Consider the following 18,896-nt stretch of genomic DNA (forward strand, 5'->3'; position numbering starts at 1 on the left):
CCATTATGCTTTATTGGAGTTTGTCTCAGTAACTCCGAGTGCCCATATAGATGCTTGACTTGTGCCAAGTCTGAGTAGGAGTAAATGTGAGCCTGTTTTGACACGTCTATAGTAACTTTAAAAGTGCACTTTGTGAATAGCAATAGTTTAATCTTGTTAGTGGGTGGCTGTTTTTTTATTAGCATGTTCCTCCCTTAACCCCTCCTTAAGCCTCCACAAACCTCTTCTTTCCTGGCGCATGGCAGGAGTGAGAATTGTTAAGTGCAAGATGTTTAATATTATCTGAGAGGCATAGGTAAGTATAATGTGCATAACTAAAGAAGAAGGATTTGTTGTGAGAACAATATTGGTGTACATACAATGAGTCATTACGAAGGTCTCTCAGTGTAATGTAATATGAGAAATACTATGAGTTAGTCATTTCTGGAGAGATATCCACTGTTGTTAACTAATGAAGAGAAGACAGGTTGCTTTTGTTGAAGTTGTACATGTGGTAACCCATGATTGCTTATCATATGTTGAAAATGTACTCCATGTTTTTCTAAACGGAATTATGCTGTGAGCTGTACCCCATTCATGAAAAGAGGAACATTAAAAACGCAATAAGAGGTTTAAATGCCACCTGATATATGCGTAGGAGTGTAACTTGATCAACTGTCCAAATTTGCCTACCAAATATATATTAGCACTTGCTTTACAATATATTTGCAACTTTTCCATTTACCTTACGTCACTAATATCAATCAATTTGTCATTTGGAAAGCATGAGGGAGGTCACTCTTGATCTGTTCTTTTGGCAAATGTCATGAATCACAATGGTGTGGTCTCTCGGGTACAACAAGGAGTTTTCAAAGGATCATGTTCAGCTGTCAGGAGAGTTCATTCGGTGATGCGGCACTTGGGTTTAATGCAACGTGTACTTAGGCACCCTGGCATTTGTGGTGACTGGGCGCATGGAGACTGAGGACATGTCTAATTCAAGATAGCTAGGGGTTCCACTGAGAATAAGTGTCAGCCCAACCCACAAAGGTGGTCATTATTTCCTTTTTTTCAAGGCAAATAGTTGAAGCATAAGAACCTGTGAGCTCAACAGGACTGTGACTGGTAACTAAGTGTACTTGTCTTGTACGCTTTCTCTTCCTCACTCCAGTTCACACCAGTCTCCCCTAACCTACAAATGTATTGTTTTCATGAGATGTCCTAAGGTTGTGCCTCTGTAAATAGTGTTTGCTTCTTCTTATTTGTAGTGTCACTCTTTTTTGTCCTATACGTCAGTCTTGTACATCAGTCTTGTACGCTTTCTCTTCCTCACTCCAGTTCACACCAGTCTCCCCTAACCTACAAATGTATTGTTTTCATGAGATGTCCTAAGGTTGTGCCTCTGTATATAGTGTTTGCTTCTTCTTATTTGTAGTGTCACTCTTTTTTGTCCTATACGTCAGTGGTTCCCAAACACCTGGTCTTAACTTGGCGAAACGAGGAGAAATGCTTTATTTCTCCTCGATTTTGCTTTTTTCATGTGTGCTGCCTTATGCAGTACACATGGAAAAAGCAAAACGCTTTGGATTGTTTATGTTCAGGAAGGTGTCCCTTCCTGCACATAAACAATCTTTAAAAAAATTACATTTTGTAACTTCCATGTGTGCTGCATTAAGCAGAACACATAGAAGTGACAAAACAGCATTTCAAGATTGCTTATGTGCAGGAAGGGGGACCTTCCTGTACATTAACTATCTTCCCCTGCACACAGATGCCCTGCATTGGCACTACCCTGCTAAATGTAGCACCAGTGCAGGGGGAAACGCAGGGCTGCACCATATTCTTGTAAATATGGTGCAGCCCTGCATTTCAAAAGTGACGGAGCGTGTCGTTAAGCCAAGGAGGCTAACGGCACGCTCCTCCACTTCTGTTGTAAATATCCCTTTCAATATTTTATATTGAAAGAATTTGCAAAAAACAAAATAATGTAATCGGAAGATTGGTACTGCATCCCAGGGACTAACTTTTAAATGGCTGGTTTTATTTTGCAGTTCGAGGCTCCTGCTCCTGCCAGGGCCAGACTGGAAACCAAAAGCAGCCCTGGAAAATGTTTTCAGACTAGTCCCCATACGGTGCACACCAAGTGCAGTGAGTGAGCCTGGCCACTACAGAGGGGGCTTTGTAAGGCTCTCCCCCAAAAGATTTTGGGAAACAATGGTGCAGTCTACAACACATTTATCATTACGTATTGAATTTTATTAGCTTTTAAAGAATAGTAAATGAAAACCTTACTATGCACCAGGGTACAACAATCTGGGAAGAAAAATAAGTTACTGACAAAAGCAGTAACCCACTGACCTATGCACATGAAAAAAAAAAAATTAAATGCATGGTACACGTTCTTTGTAGTAGGCATATTAACCCTCTGTGCTACATTAGATAAGTTAAAGCTACCACTGGTCAAAACTCTCATCTCTCTCCTACAGGTACATTAATCACTGGTGTTATCTTGACACTTTTATTGTTGCTCGAAAACTACTAATGATACAGGAAACTTTGCAGTGCTGTTAAAACTGCTGCCTGCGGACCCACTGGGAAAGTGTCAAGGACCCCTGGGGGTCCGCGGACCACAGTTTGGGAAACACTGCTATACGTCATCTTGAACCGCTTCGGCTACCTAAAATCCTTGATGGTGAAGGGCTTCCCTAACTTGGTGATTGATGATACCGCACCGCACTGATTATTGATTTAGTATTAATATGCACTGGTGTTGTATCATATATTGTAGGAACAAAGCCGACCTTCATGCTGTTCCTTTAACGTGGTAGTCTTAGATACAACCATCCAGTGTCCCAAATATTTCCCTTGCCCTCTCTTCCCTGATTCTTCAGGTTCTGAATGCTTCTATATATCATCTATACTACCAGCTTGTGTTCAATCAGGGCCATTGAGTTTAGACTGCACGATCTGCTCCCATTCTAAAGGCCAAATAAAAGGACTGTAGTATTTTTGAGATAGACGTGTAGAAACCTATCCAATATAATGTGTATTTTACTTATTATATTGAGCTAGATCCAATATATGCCAATAATTTATGTTTTTTGCTTAGGGTCAATTAAAGCCTTAGAAAAAAAAATTACAAATATATATTGCCATATGAAAATCCCGAATGACTACACATTTTACATAGGGAGAGATCAGCGGTGCACTATAGCTGAAAATGTATTTTGCATGTGTGGAGTCAGGGGTGTAACAAAAGCCCCCGCAGCCCTCGAGGTGTGGGGGGCGAGGTCCAGGGGGCCCCTTCAGCCCAGTACTCTGTTAGCAGAGCTTCTGAGTATGGTCGGTGGGAGCCCCCTTCATGCACTTTGCAGGTGGGCCCCCTCAAGTTTCGTTACACCACTGGGTGGAGTGTATGTAATGCTTCAAATTAACAAAGGCTACGAATGGGTATTAAATACTTTACAACATTATAATTTATGTGAGTTGATACCAATATGAAAACAATAAAACTTTTAGGCTGAATGTGGGAAAGTGTTCAACATGTATGTTTTACAAAGTACACCTTTTCCCACAACAGGAGTCCCAGCATGGGTTTTGTGCCAAAGATACGTTTCAGCTTCTGCTTTAATATTTTTTCCGCTTAAAATCATTTTAACTTGTTTCCCTTAGCTTTCCTCCACTAAACATGAGATTTACTGAGCTGTAATCTTCCATAGTCAACAAATCTCACAATTTGTGGGGCAGACGTGGTATTAACAACAGCAAACACGTCCAGGAGGACTTGGAAAATGAAAAAGCATAAGAAATATTTTACACAAAAAACTTTGACAATATGAACATTTAAAAGAAACATGGTATACGAAAAGAAGTAGAAAAAAAGCAAAACAGAATACAATCATCTGAAGCGAACAGATGTATGATATCAGGAGAGAAAACACGGTATTTAAGAACAATTGTTTGAAAAAACAACTATAGTTGACTTAAAAGCTATGTGGCTGTTTCAAGTCAATTGCAGGTAGAGTCAAAGTGCAAAGTGCATGTTTTCAAAAAGAGCAAAGATGTGTGTAGAAAAGTTACGGGTTAATGGAAAAGTCCGGCAGTCGACGATCTTCTCTAGATTTTGAAAGAAGGTCCTGCGCCACTTACATTTGCCTATTCTTGGCAATTCAGAAGGGACCGTGGTGCTGAAAATCTAGTTTGTGGCATCGTTACAAGTCCTTATGCCTTGAGTTAAAAAAGAGTGGCTTTAGCAGTGACAGCCTGAAATAGAGCAGCAAATGGGTGGATTTTGCAAAGTTCGCCCATTCACATATTTCTGATTTTTTTTAAACAAAAAAACATGCAAGCTTTGCAAATTGTATAGCTTACGATGATTTTCTTTTTATTTACAGAAGTTTTTCATTAATTTTGAAAGATATGAATTACATCAACAATCAGTAATACATGTATAGTACATAAAAAAATATGCAGCTCCAGGAGGTCTTTTTTTGGCAAGGTTGATGAAATAATACTGTTTGGCAGAAGTTGTCAATGAAAATAAAGTGAGAATACTTTGAAAGTCCGTCGAGCTGGTATTACTGAAGAACAATCATAATATTCTAATAGGATACTGAGAAAGAATATCGAGGGTAAAAAATTCGACCTTCCATAATATTGAGTTAAAAATATCATGGGATGGAAATATCGAGTGCACGAATATCGTTGTCAAGAATATCGATTTCAAGGTAAGTTATTTCGATTTTAAAAATAAAGAAGTTATTAATATCTTTTGCAAAAATATAGTTGTTTAAAATATCGATTTTTTAATTAGTGCTATGTATTTTAGTATATATTTCAAATGTATGTGATGTATTTTGTGTATAAGTATTGTTTATGTTTTTTAATATGCGTGTAATTTTTTTGCAGTTATTCATTTTATTTTAATTAACTTTTGTGTTTTTTAGTTCCGTACCGGGTTGCCGGTTTATAGGGGAATAGGGTGGGAAGTAATTTAAGTATATTAAATTAATGAATATTTTTAATTTATTAATATTTAAGTGAGAATGTATAATGTTATGTTTTTAATTTCATTTGGTAAATTTTAGCTGTGGGTTGTGGAGTTATAAAGTAAATGGTGGGAAGTAATTTATTCCTAATTAACTAATAATTTGTTGTTAATTAACATGAATTATTTGACAATGAATTATGGTAACTGTGTAATTAATTTTAGGTGCATGTTGTGGGGTTTATAGGGGAAGGGTGGGAAGTAATTTATTTTTAATTAATTAATAATTAGTTGTTAATTAACAGTAACTATTGACAATTAATTATGGTAATTGTGTAATTTATTTTAGGTACCGGTTTCGGACTCTAAAGGGGTAAAGGGTGGGAAGTAATTTATAGTTAATTAACCAATAATTAGTTGTTAATTAACATTCATTCATTAATTGATAATTATGGTAAGTGTGTAATGATTTTCGGGTGCCAGTTGTAGGGTTTAAAGGAGTAAAGGGTGGGAGTAGTTTATATTTAATTAATTAATAATTAGTTGATCATTAAATTTAATTAATGAATTGATATTTAATTAGGGTGATTGTTTATTTTTTGTGTGGGTTTTACTTTTATAGGGTTAAAGGGTGGGGGTAAATTAATTTGACTTACTTTATAATTAGTTGTTTAATACTATAAGCTTTTAATTGAAAATACGTTTTAATTGTGTTAGTAATTTTTTTACAGTTCAATTTTAGCTGTGGGTTGTGGCAATTTTAGGGGTAAAGTGTGGGAAGTTAATATAGCCTTATAGCCCGCCATACAGGGCTATACTGGCTATTAAAGGCCCTCTCCAGCGTTAAAGGCCCCGAGCCGAAGGCGAGGACCTTTAACAAGGGAGAGGGACTTTAATAGCGGTACAGCCCATCTACGAAGGGCTATAAGGCTATTAGAACATTTTGTCACTAGAGGACAGAATGTTCTAACAAAAATAAAAAGCCTTTTGGAAGCGTGAGGTGATTGGAATCCCCTCAGGCTCCCTGAAGCCTTTGTTCACAGCCAGAGCTGTGAACAAAGAAACATTGGAATGTTGGAGCTCCAGGCTTATACCAGCCATTATAAGCCTAGAGCACTCCATTGTTTTCAATGGAGCTCCCAACATTCCAATGTTCTAATATAGCCTTATAGCCCGCCGTAGAGGGCTATACCAGCTATTAAAGGCCCTCTCCAGCGTTAAAGGCCCCGAGCCGGAGGCGAGGGCCTTTAACAAGGGAGAGGGACTTTAATAGCGGTATAGCCCATCTACGAAGGGCTATAAGGCTATTAGAACATTGTCACTAGAGAACAGAATGTTCTAAAAAAAAAAACAAAGCCTTTTGGGAGCGTGAGGAGATTGGAATCCCCTCAGGTTCCCTGAAGCCTTTGTTCACAGCCAGAGCTGTGAACAAAGAAACATTGGAATGTTGGAGCTCCAGGCTTATACCAGCCATTATAAGCCTAGAGCACTCCATTGTTTTCAATGGAGCTCCCAACATTCCAATGTTCTAATAAATGTTTATGCGTTTTAATTTGTTTTTTAATTAATAATATTTCTTTAATTGATAATTAATTATGGTAATTATGGGAGTACTTTTTAATGTAGATGTGGGTTGTGAATTGTGTGGTGTTAGATGGTAGGGAATAAAAAAACTAAATTAATGTAATAATGTTTTTGTGTTAAATATTTTCTAATTAAAAATATGTATTTGTTTGAAAATTATGTTGTTTATATAATATAATATTTGTAGGTATTTGTCATATGTATTTAACATTTTAATATGTTTAAAAAAATATTTGATTAAATATATTTGTATTTACATTTTTAACATATTTATATATGTTTTTTTATTTATTTTGTGTATTTAAGTATTTTGTTGTTAATATTTTGTTTGTTTTTAATTCTGAACTGACTGGAGTGGGAATATTAACTGTTACCCCTCCGCAATCCAACACATTCCCTGCTGTTACACTTATTGGAGTGGGAATTGTAATTTTTAGACCTCTGCTATCCAACACTTTCCCAATTGTTGCACTCACTGGAGTGGGAATGGTAATTGTTACCCATCCGCTATCCAACACTTTCCCCACTGTTACACTCACTGGAGTGGGAATAGTAATTTTCACCCCCCTGCTATCCAACACTTTCCCAACTGTTGCACTGACTGCAGTGGGAGTAGTAAATTGTATCCCTTCGCTATCCAACACTTTCCCTACTGTTGCACTCGCTATATATAAATTATTACTGCTCCGAAGTTGGCCAAAGAACGAAGAGCACTCTGCACCAGCAAGTTTGAATAAGCCTTTACTAAGTATGGGCGACATCCCGCCTGCCAATAAAAAAGTTGTCCCATCATCGATACCTTACGCGTTTGAAGTCTCTTCTTCCTCAGAGGCTAGGATGGTGACGTGCAATTCCGGAGACTCCCACGATTTATATGCTTAATCAAATGCCACTAATGGGCAGTCCAATTCCGTGTGATGCATTGTGGGCATTGTAGTGCCAGAAATGATTTCTCCTTGTATAGGTGCACGAGTTTACCCTGTATAATGATTCCAAAGCAAGCCAATGGGCCACCGCAAGCCGGTATCACCCTTTCCCTACTGTTTTTTTGTTGTTGTTTTTTTTTTTAAATCCTCATATTGCGAAAGTTCTATGTATTTGGGTTTCAGGTTTCTGCCTCTGGTTTTGTTACCAACACTGCCCCTTGGTCTTTCGAGGTTGGGAAGTTTGTCATCTATACGAGGTTTTCAGAGGAGTACCCTTATTCCTTACATAGTACCAACTCTGGTTTGGAGATGCGGGGATGAGCTAGCCTTCAGGCTACTCGACAAATATCATACTTGTCTACCAGGTGTTGTTTTCACATTAATCATGGGACCGTAAGTACTGACCCGGTGTTGGAAATTATATGGTTTTCGAAAATTTCCCAATATTTAAATCTTTTTCTGATGTTTCCCTTTCTGTCTAATTTGTTGGTCTTTATGACAGAATTCATCCAATCACTATGTGTAGGTGGTAGTGGGCCAATCCATTTTAAACAAATCTCCCTTCCGGCTAGAACAACTAGTACAAAGAGAAGATTTTCCTGACATTTTGTTAGACCCCCCTACCCATTGTGTCTTCAAACCCAAAAAAAGTAAAGGTTGTACTTACAGTTAGCTGTCTCTGTATGATTATGCTCATGGTCTTACCCACTTCTTTCCAAAATTCTTCCAATAGGGGGCAGTTTCTGAACATGTGGAAGTCGTCTGCATTTTCTTCCCCACACTTCGGGCACTTTTTTACGCCTGCATTTTTAAATTTGGACAATTTTTTCGGAGTCCAGTATGCGCAATGTATTGTATATAGATGATTTCTTTTTAATGCAGCCGATTTTAGAGTCGACCAACATTTTTCCACAGATCTTTCCCAGATTATATCTAGATCATCCAGTTGTATTTCTATCCCCCAGATTTGGTCTTCCATCCTCTTGTCTCCCTCTCCTGCAATTATAAACGCCCAGTACCACTTTGCCACCTCCTTAGTTATTGTTAGGAGTTCTACCATTTCTTTTTCCAGCTTTTCATCCTCTTGATTGTTAGTAGGGATGGTTTTCGCCCAGCTTGATATTTGGTAGTATTTAAATTTGGACACTGATCCCTTTGTGACAGATTGGAATTTTTCCCATGTGATCAAAATTCAGTTTTTTAATAGTTGTCCCCAATAGTTGATATTGGCTTGTTTTAGGGGAATTGCCATTGCACCTTTTAGGCATTCTGGTGTTCCCGGTGAGTCCCATATTGGGGCCATTACACTATAGTATTGAATTCTCAAACTTGCTCTAATTTGTGCCCACAATTTTGCTGCCTCTCTTAAGGTCTTTAATTTAATTTTTTTAAAGTACTTAGGATGACCAAATTTGAATAAAAAGTGATCTTCTCTGTCTGTCATTGCTTGCAGGTAATTTGGATAGTGTTGATGACTTTTTAATAGGGTCCGTATGTTTTTAAACTGGAACGCCTTATAATACTCCACCAGGTCTGGGCTTGATAGTCCTCCATCTTGTTTTCCTCTCCTGAGTTTCTTCCAAGAGATCCTGATTCCCATTGAGGCCCATATGAAGTTAATAATATCTCCCTGAGGTTTTTTTAAAAAGGATTTCCCAAATTCTAGAGGGATGGTATTAAAAAGGAAAGTATACTTTGGTAATATTGACATTTTAATGATATTCGATCTACCTATCAGGCTTAATGGTAAACTGGACCATACTTCGAGCAGTTTTTTTACCTCTCCTGTTACTTTGTTCAGGTTACGTTGTGTTATTTTATCCAGTTCTTGATTCACTAGGATCCCTAAGTATTTTATTTCTTTTTTGATATTTGGACTTTGGAATTGTGTTTTCCATGTCATGATCTCGGTCTTTGAATGGTTTACCAAATAACCTGAAACTTTCCCAAACTCGCTTATAATTTCTTTTATAGATGTCTTTGAATTGATGTAATCGTCCGTGAAAATCATTAAATCGTCTGCGTATAATGCGATTTTTTTTCCCACCTCTGATAGTTAAAGGGGGTAAGCCTGGGACTCACGTCTGAGTATACCCTGCACACTCGGGGTGAAAATTGCAAAAAACACAGTTGATGGACAGAATGCAGAACAATGTCTTACATTCACCCCAGTACAAACATCTGGGCCTAAATCCATCGTTTTTTTGCTCTCCACACCACCCTAGGTCAGACAATGGCTATATGCAAATCAGCCCTGACCCTGTGCCTCATGGGAACAGTCCAGCCCGAACTGATTATAAAAGTAAGACATTTTTGCTGATTTGATGGCTGCATGGTATTTTTTCCTAAATTTTTTAAAAAACAGACGATTAGATTCTTCATAGCCCTTTCTCCATCTGCGTTCCAACTGTTTGGATTGCAGGTGAAGATCTTCTAGTTCTTTCAAGAACCAGGGGTCCCTATGGGGTTTCCTTTTTCTTAGTCCAACTGGACGACCAGATGGAAGCAATTCCTCCCCAATCAATGACATCCAATCGTGGAACCTACTGGTATCCTCACCAGGAGCCCCTATGAGAGTAGGAACCTTGTCTTGTGCCACTATTTGCAACAAGTTATTTGTGAGCAGGCGTTGCCACTCCTTCCTAGGGGGCCCTACCACTGTCTTCCTTTCTCTATGACCCTTGACAGGGATCGGGATATATAATGGGATAAAACTGTGGTCCGACCAGATCTGTGTGGATGGCTTTCCTATCTGGAGTGTGCTAAGGTTAGTACAGACCACATCCAGTGTATGCCCTGCCCTATGGGTTGACCCCTGAACCATTTGCTCCATGCCCAGCAGCTGAATCGTCTCCACAAAGGGTGAAACCCATGGACTGTCACTACATTCCAAGTGAAAATTGACATCGCCAAATAGCGTGAAGTTGGCATACCTGAGCATAGCCTCACTGAGCGCATCGCCAAGGGAATCCAGGAAGGCCTTGCTGTTACCTGGAGGGCAATACACCTGTGCCCCAGGGAAGGAGAAGGTATTATTGATGGTGCAGCAGAAACCCAAGTGTTCTGCTCCGCTAAGATCCGGAAGCGAAAAGACTTTCCAAGGTAAGGTCTTCTTATGTAGGATGGCTACCCCTCCCCCTTTCCACTTTTTCTATCCACCCTGCATATAGTAAAGTCTGGTGGCAAAGCAACTGCAATATCCGGGTTTGAATCCTCTTTAGCCAGGATTCTGTTACACCTAAGAAGTCTAGGTCATTGTCCATGATCAGCTCCCTGACCTCTAGGGCATGCCTAATGAACGTGCGTTTATCAAACCTCCCTTGATAAACCTCTGATGACCATCTCCCTTAACTTCATCAGTTCTCTTCTCCTTAACCCAAAAGGATATCTGGGTCTTACAATTATAACATGATAGTGGGCCCATGATTCTGTCCGCATCCAGGTAATGTTCACACTCATTCCTAAAGTTTAAGTCTAATAAGTGCCTAGCTGAATACCTCTTACCTGGTTCTAAACGGGCAGAGTGGCTGGCGCTGGTCGCCGCCGGCGCGCCCGCTGCGCTTCCGCGTCCATCCCTCCATTTATAATAAGTAGAACTAAAGACTAGACCATCTCATGCTCCAAAATGGCGGCCGAGACTATCCCACCGGAAGTGGGAGAAATATAGCGGTGCGCTCCCTCCACTGAATCAGCAAACGGGATCACTGACATAATATCGACAGACAAAATTTCGACCTACCAAAATATTGAGGTAAAAATATAGAATGCCAGCATATCCACTGCCTAACTACAAACAGGTAAGTACAAAAATATCGACTCCAAAATATCGAGTGTAAAAAATATAGACTGTCAAAATATCGACTTTTTTAAATGTCTTAAAATTAATTTAAAAGTAATATAATAATAAATATAATTAATTTAAACATACTTAAAATAATTAAATAAATGTAAAATTAATAAATAATTCATGTAACTTTAAAATACAAAAAAAATTTTTTAAGTACATATATATATATATATATATATATATATATATATATATATATATATATATTATTAACAAAACATATACAATATTTTTACAGTAGGATAGCGAGAGGGTTACAATTAATATAACCACTCCAGTGAGTGCAACAGTAGGGAAAACATTGGAAAGCATACAAGTAAAAAACTACTATTCCAACTCCAAAGAGCGCAACAGTAGGGAAAACATTGCATAGCGAAGGGTAAAAATTACTATTCCCACTCCAAAGAGTGCAACAGTAGGGAAAGCGTTGGATAGCGTAGGGGTAAAAATTACTATTCCCACTCCAGTGAGTGCAACAGTAGGGAAAGCGTTAGATACCGTAGGCGTAAAAATTACTATTCCCACTCCAGTGAGTGCAACAGTAGGGAAAACATTGGAAAGCATACAAGTAAAAAACTACTATTCCAACTCCAAAGAGCGCAACAGTAGGGAAAACATTGCATAGCGAAGGGTAAAAATTACTATTCCCACTCCAAAGAGTGCAACAGTAGGGAAAGCGTTGGATAGCGTAGGGGTAAAAATTACTATTCCCACTCCAGTGAGTGCAACAGTAGGGAAAGCGTTAGATACCGTAGGCGTAAAAATTACTATTCCCACTCCAGTGAGTGCAACAGTAGGGAAAGCGTTGGATAGCTTAGGTGTAAAAATTACTATTCCCACTCCAGAGAGTGCAACAGTAGGGAAAGCGTTGGATAGTGGGAGGGTAAAAATTACTGTTCCCACTCCAGAGAGTGCAACAGTAGGGAAAACGGTGGATAGCATAGGGTTAAAAATTACTATTCCCACTCCAGTGAGTACAACAGTAGGGAAAGTGTTGGATAGCGTAGGGGTAAAAATTACTATTCCAACTCCAGAGAGTGCAACAGTAGGGAAAGCGTTGGATAGTGGGAGGGTAAAAATTACTATTCCCACTCCAGAGAGCGCAACAGTAGGGAAAGAGTTGGATAGCGTAGGGGTAAAAATTACTATTCCAACTTCAGAGAGTGCAACAGTAGAGAAAGCGTTGGATAGCGTGGGAGTAAAAATTACTATTCCCACTCCAGAGAGTGCAGCAGTAGGGTAAGCGTTGGATAGTATAGGGAAAAAATTACTATTCCCACTCCAGTGAGTGCAACAGTAGGGAAAGCGTTGGATAGCGTAGGGGTAAAAATTACTATTACCACTCCAGTAAGTGCAACAGTAGGGAAAACGTTGAATAGCGTAATGTTAATGTTAGGCTGCATTTATAAAGCGCACTGACACCGAAGGTTTTCTGGCGCGTAGGGGTAAAAATTACTATTTCCACTCCAGTGAGTGCAACAATAGGGAAAGTAAAGACTTCATATATATGTGAAAATAATTTAAATATTAATACCAATTACGAATTAATTAAAAATAATTCCCAATTTAAAATATTATAATAATTATTCAATTCAAAATAATAAAATTATTTTAATTACTAAAAAATAATTACCTATCAATACTAAATATTTACTAATAACAATTAATTATTAAAACATTTAAAAATAATTAACAATTAATTCAAAATAAATACCAATGTATATATTAATACATTTAATTATTACAATTAAATGACTTCCCACCCAATTCCCCTATAAACCCACAACCCACTACAAATATTATACACATAAAATTAACATAATCATCAATTAATCAATTAATAAAAATTATTTATCAATTAAAAATAAATAATTACCAATTACAAATTAAATTACAATTAAATCTAAATAAATACCTATACAAAAAGAATTATTAAATTATTTATAATTAAATTACTTCCCACCCTATTACCCTATAACCCACAACCCACTCCAGAAAATAAATGAATAAAAGTAACATAATTATCAATTAATAAAAATTAATTACCACTTATATTTTAATTAATAAATAATAAACAATTAATTGTAAATAAATACAAATACATTAATATATTTATTTAATTATATTTCAATTACTTCCCACCCTATTCCCCTATAAACCCACAACCCACTCCAGAAAATAAATAAATAAATTCACATGATTATCAATTAATCAATTAATAAAAAATAATTACCAATTATATTTTAATTAATTTCCAATCAATAATTAATTACCAATTAATTATACATAAACACCAATAAATTAAAATATGTAATTAAATATAATTAAATTACTTCCCACCCTATTCCCCTATAAACGCACAACCCGCTCCTGAAAATAAATAAATAAAATTCACATCATTATCAATTAATCAATTAATAAAAATTAATTACCAATTATATTTTAATTAATGTCCAATTAATAATTAATTAACAATTAATTGTACATAAATACCAATAATTCAAAATATTTAATTAATTATAATTAAATTACTTCCCACCCTATTCCCCTATAAACCCACAACCCGCTCCAGAAAATAAATAAATAAAATTCACATAATTATCAATTAATCAATTAATAAAAATTAATTACCAATTATATTTTAATTAATTGCCAATTAATAATTAATTAACCATTAATTGTACATAAATACCAATAAATTAAAATATTTAAATAAATATAATTAAATTACCTCCCACCCTATTCCCCTATAAACCCACAACCCGCTCCAGAATTATATTACTCAAAAATTAAATACCATAAATTGACTTAGTTACTTACCTAAAATTCGATATTTTTGTTGTCTATATTCTATCATCTATATTTTTGTTGTCTATATTCTTTCCTTCGATATTTTTGTTATCTATATTCTGTCCCTCGATATTTCTGTTGTCTATATTCTGTCCATTCGATATTCTGTCCATTCTATATTTTTGATTCAATATTATTGTCCTTCTATTCGACATTTTTGTAGTCTATATTCTGTCTTATCGATATTCTGTCTACTCGATATTTAAAACTCGATATTTACCTACCTCGATATTTTTGTTGTCGATATTATGTCTGTATATCCAGCAAATGCTGTGGTGGACCAGGGAGCATACGCTGGAGACCCTAAAACTTTCAGTGAAGACCCGATCGTGCTGGTCTCTAATAACAACCCCTTTGTCCCCAACAGAGAAGGCAGGTACGGCACAGAATACAAAAGTAATTTACAAGTCCCCCAAAACAGCCCCAAACAGCTTTAAAATTCAGGCGCGGTGGAGGAAATAAAGTAAGATGAACGGGTGCGTTTAAAAGCTTAAAAAAGAAGTGGTTAGCTTATGCTGGTGACTGACCTTGTTGCTATCCAACACTTTCCCTACTGTTGCACTCATTGGTGTGGTAATAGTATTTTTTTACCCCTCAGCTATCCAACACTTTATTTGTACATTTTTATATCATTTTGAAATTATAAAATAAATCTAAATTAATCAATTATTAATTGTTTTAAAGTAAATACATATATGTATTAATTATTATGTATGTGTGTTTACCTTTATTTAAGTTTCTTATATTTGTCAAAGTGTATAATAAATGTAATTATTTTGTTTACTAGTTTTATTATTTAACATATCTAATATTTATTAACATTATTTTATCTAGATACAAAATGATATTTTGTACAACTATATTTTTGACATCAATATTGATTTTCGATATTTTTGTACTCACCTGTTTAAGTTTAGGGAGTCAATATTTTTACCTCAATATTTTTTTCATCTATATTTTTCAGGTCGATATTTTGTCAGTGAACCAAACATACCAGGGGAATTGAAGGGAAGGTAAGGGTGGGTATTTTGTAGGAGATGCTTGTTTGGGTGGTTATGTTGGGGTACCTAATCGTAACTTCCACCAGTGGAGCTTGAAAGGGTGTGGTGTAAAGTTCCTGGGTGTTGTTTCAAGGGTTTTTTCTTTTTGACGGGAGCGGTTTAGCTTGTTCCACAATTTAGTGGAAGCATTATGATTGAAATCATTGCCCACCATGTATGGAAGGACAGGTCTAATCTTAGAGAGTAGCTTGTGTGCCAGGGGTCAAGGGCAATGGTATGCTGGGTATAAGGAAATTAATTTGGAAGGCGTTATTAATTGTTTGCTCAATGTTGTTCCAGAGAACTTTAATGTCTTCGCGGAAGAAGAGCATATGCTCTAGATCTGCTAGCTGAGTTGAGCAGGTCAAATATTTAAGTGATTCTATTAGGGCCAGTTTAGCAAGTTTCTTTAGGGACCAAATCACTTGTGAGGTACCCATAGGTTGCATTGGTATAACAGGGCGGAGGGGGGGGGGGGATATTTTGCATTTAATTGAGTTTTTAAGGATATAATTCTAATCTTGATCTGTTAGAGATGTAATGTTCGAATTATGGAGAGAGCTATGCAATTTATTACGTGCTCCAACACCTTGCCCTGTTGTGACCTGCTTGGTGGAGCCTGTGGCAGTGCCTGTTACAGAGTAAGTGGAGGGCCGCGCCTGGACTGCAGTGGACACCCTGATTGTTGCCAGGGAGTTCTGGAATTCTAGTGCGGGCCACCGTGATTGGCTTGACAGGCTTTCCCTGAAGCAGCCCCTACGGTTCACTGTGCCCTTGTGAAATAAGTGTGGGAGCGCCCAGGGGAGCAGAGGCTGCGGGCTTCAACGGGAGTCCCTTTGTGGCTTGTTCTTGGCCTCCGACAGCATTTTCCCCAGTCCGATGGATCCGACCAGGGACCTCTGTTGGTGCTGCCGTCCATTAGAGACCTGAAGAAGGCCTTGGGAGCTGTGCTGGAAGAAGTGAGGCCCTGATCGCAGCCATGCTTTCCACTGCTGAGGGTGCTTGACAGCCTCTGCTGAGGTGCTGAACTGGGCCGCCTGGGGCACTGGCCTCGCCATCAAGAGACCGCAACTCAGCCGGAGACATGGCTGCTCTCAGGCCGCCAGGGCTGGAGTGAGGACTACCTCCACTGGATTGGTGGCGCCAATTGAAGGAGTGGAAAGCCTTGACTGGGCTCACACCCGGTAGGTCTTTCCTTAGGGTGACAGTTGTGGGGGAGCTTGACCTTGTGCCTGACTAGGGGCAGTCATGCACGAAGGTGAAGGCCTGCGCACCTGTCGGTGAGCCCCTTGGGGCAGCGGTCACTTAGTCGTGGTGCTGGGGGGGGTTGTACTGGCCTCCCCCCTCTTCTTCTGTGGCTTTCTTATCTATCTAGAGTGACAGGGAGTTGCCAATGTCCTGAAGGTGTGACTAGGGATTGATACGTGGTTCATGGCCGCTATTCGGGTCCTTCGCCCATTGCTCTTCTACTGTTTGCTTCGGTAGCTCGGTAGCTGCTATCCGCCAACCACTCTGACTGGCTGCTGGTCCCTGCACAATTAATGGCCCTGGCATGGGTTCCTTAGGAGGCCCCACCACGCCTTATCCTCCACACAAGCCCTGTGCTGGAGCTTCATCATCACAGCGCCTCTCTGTTGAGGGCCTGTCTCTGCCGCATCTTCCTCACTAACAGTGCTGGGGGATTTATTGTCTGTAATGGCTTGCTTCTCCTTGGCCACATCACGGGGAAGGACCTACCTTAGAGACACCAGCAGCGCAATAGCATCCCTCAGTATACTACCCCATGTCCGTTTGCTCATACGTTCACTCATCAGGAACCCCCGGAGACTCCGGAATGCTCCCCAGAGAGACAAGAGCAGCCTTCTCAGTCCGCTTTCCTTGAAGAATTGCCACCGTCTTGTCACACCTGGATTATGCCAACTCTGTGTATCTGGTTATGCCACTTTACCTGTTTAAACAGCTGCAGTTGGTTCAAAACCATGCAGCCCGGTTGGTCTTTCGACAACAGAAATGGCAACCAGTCACGCCTCTGTGGAGGAAACTACACTGGCTCCCCATTTTCCAGCGCTGTGCTTTTAAAACGGGCTGTCTTGTTTTCAAAGCCTTGCATGGCAACCGCCCTGCATTTATTAACAGCCTGATGTTTAGGCATATTCCTTCATGCAATCTTCAATCTGCTTACCTCTCACTCCTCACCACTCCAATGTTTAAGCGGTGTAAGTGCGCTCTATAAATGATTATTAACATGAACATTAACATTAACATTCACAGCTCTAGAGGAGCAATTGAGGAACAAATAGCGGGGTCTCCATTGAGGTTAACATGTTGCGATTTGACCTCATCAGAGTCGCAGACAGAATGCATAAACCAATATTACGTTGCTGCAGGCTGAGGTGCATCTCCGAAAACAACAAGTCTCCCAGCTGTCAGTCATCTCTAAAACCTTGGAAAACCGTGGGTAGGACGTGGAGGGGCGTTCACACTGAAATAAGGTGTGTCTGCTGTGCTTTCCTGAAAGGGTGGAGGGCTAGTCGATGGAGCGGCTCCTGGAAAACTAGGTGCAACACTTTGTCTCATTGCGGCATGGGATTCACACTTCTTTGAGCGCCCTAAGGAGGTGTGGTCCTGATTGGAATTTTCAGACAGGATTCCAGTGTGCCCCTTGGGGGATGCAGACCCCTTCCACACCCACACTGGGCGGTGTGTGTGTAGACTCTGCAGGTATAGGGCATGGAAGTCCTCCAGAGGCTCAGAGGTTTCCCTGCATTGTAGTCCAGGATGATGGCACCATTGACTCTGCAGCCGCTGAGACATCCCTTGTGCCTGAGACACTGGTAACTGGAATCCCAGCGGGTGAGGGGTTACTGATACTCCTTTCCAATGTAGTGACATTGTTCCTGCCACTGTATTACCTGAAATGATTTCTGGGCTTGGAGGGTCTTTTTCCTGCTCTGTCACCTCCTAGTGGGTGGGTGGACAATTGGCACTACTGCAGCTTGGATCCTGGACGCATGGGGGTGTCTCCCCTTATCACTGTGGAATGGTTGGCTGGGAGTTTGTAGTCACTCCTAGACCTTCTGGTTGTTGGGCTAATGGGGACTGCCCTTTGCCCCTGGTGTCATCAGAATCCTCTGATGAGGATGGTGGATTTCCTGGGGTGGAGGCGCTAAGCTTTCACTTCTTTTTCAATGTATTGTGCATGGAGACTTATGTTTTCTTTGCTATTGGGGCAGGGGCTTTCCTGACTAGAGTTGATACTTGTTGGTGTCCCTGGGGGTTGGGTTCTGATAGTGTACCTCCTTCACATTGATTCGTCTGGGCTTGTAATGATGATATGGTTCTGTTTAACCTGTCAGGGGAGGAGGGGTATGTTGTGGTACGTTCTATTTCTTTTGTTGACCCTCGGGTCATTGCCATCATGTCGCAGGGAGGGAGGCATCAGTATGCAGGCAATCCGTAATTCATACTGGATAAGACTGGAGCGTTCAAGCTCATATGGAATATGCTGGGCCTGGGCAATTACCAGAAACGCTATAGGGTTATCTTCTTTCTCAAGAGACATGCTGTGGACATTGCCTGCTTGCAGGAAACACGTCTCTGATGCTGAGGCTTACAAACTGCCCGAAAATGGAGGGGACAACTCTACCATGCTGACTATTCAATTCTAGGGGCGTTCTCATATG

The sequence above is a fragment of the Lissotriton vulgaris genome, chromosome 3_1 (genome assembly GCF_964263255.1).
Source record: "Lissotriton vulgaris chromosome 3_1, aLisVul1.2, whole genome shotgun sequence".
NCBI classification, from domain to species: Eukaryota; Metazoa; Chordata; class Amphibia; order Caudata; family Salamandridae; genus Lissotriton; species Lissotriton vulgaris.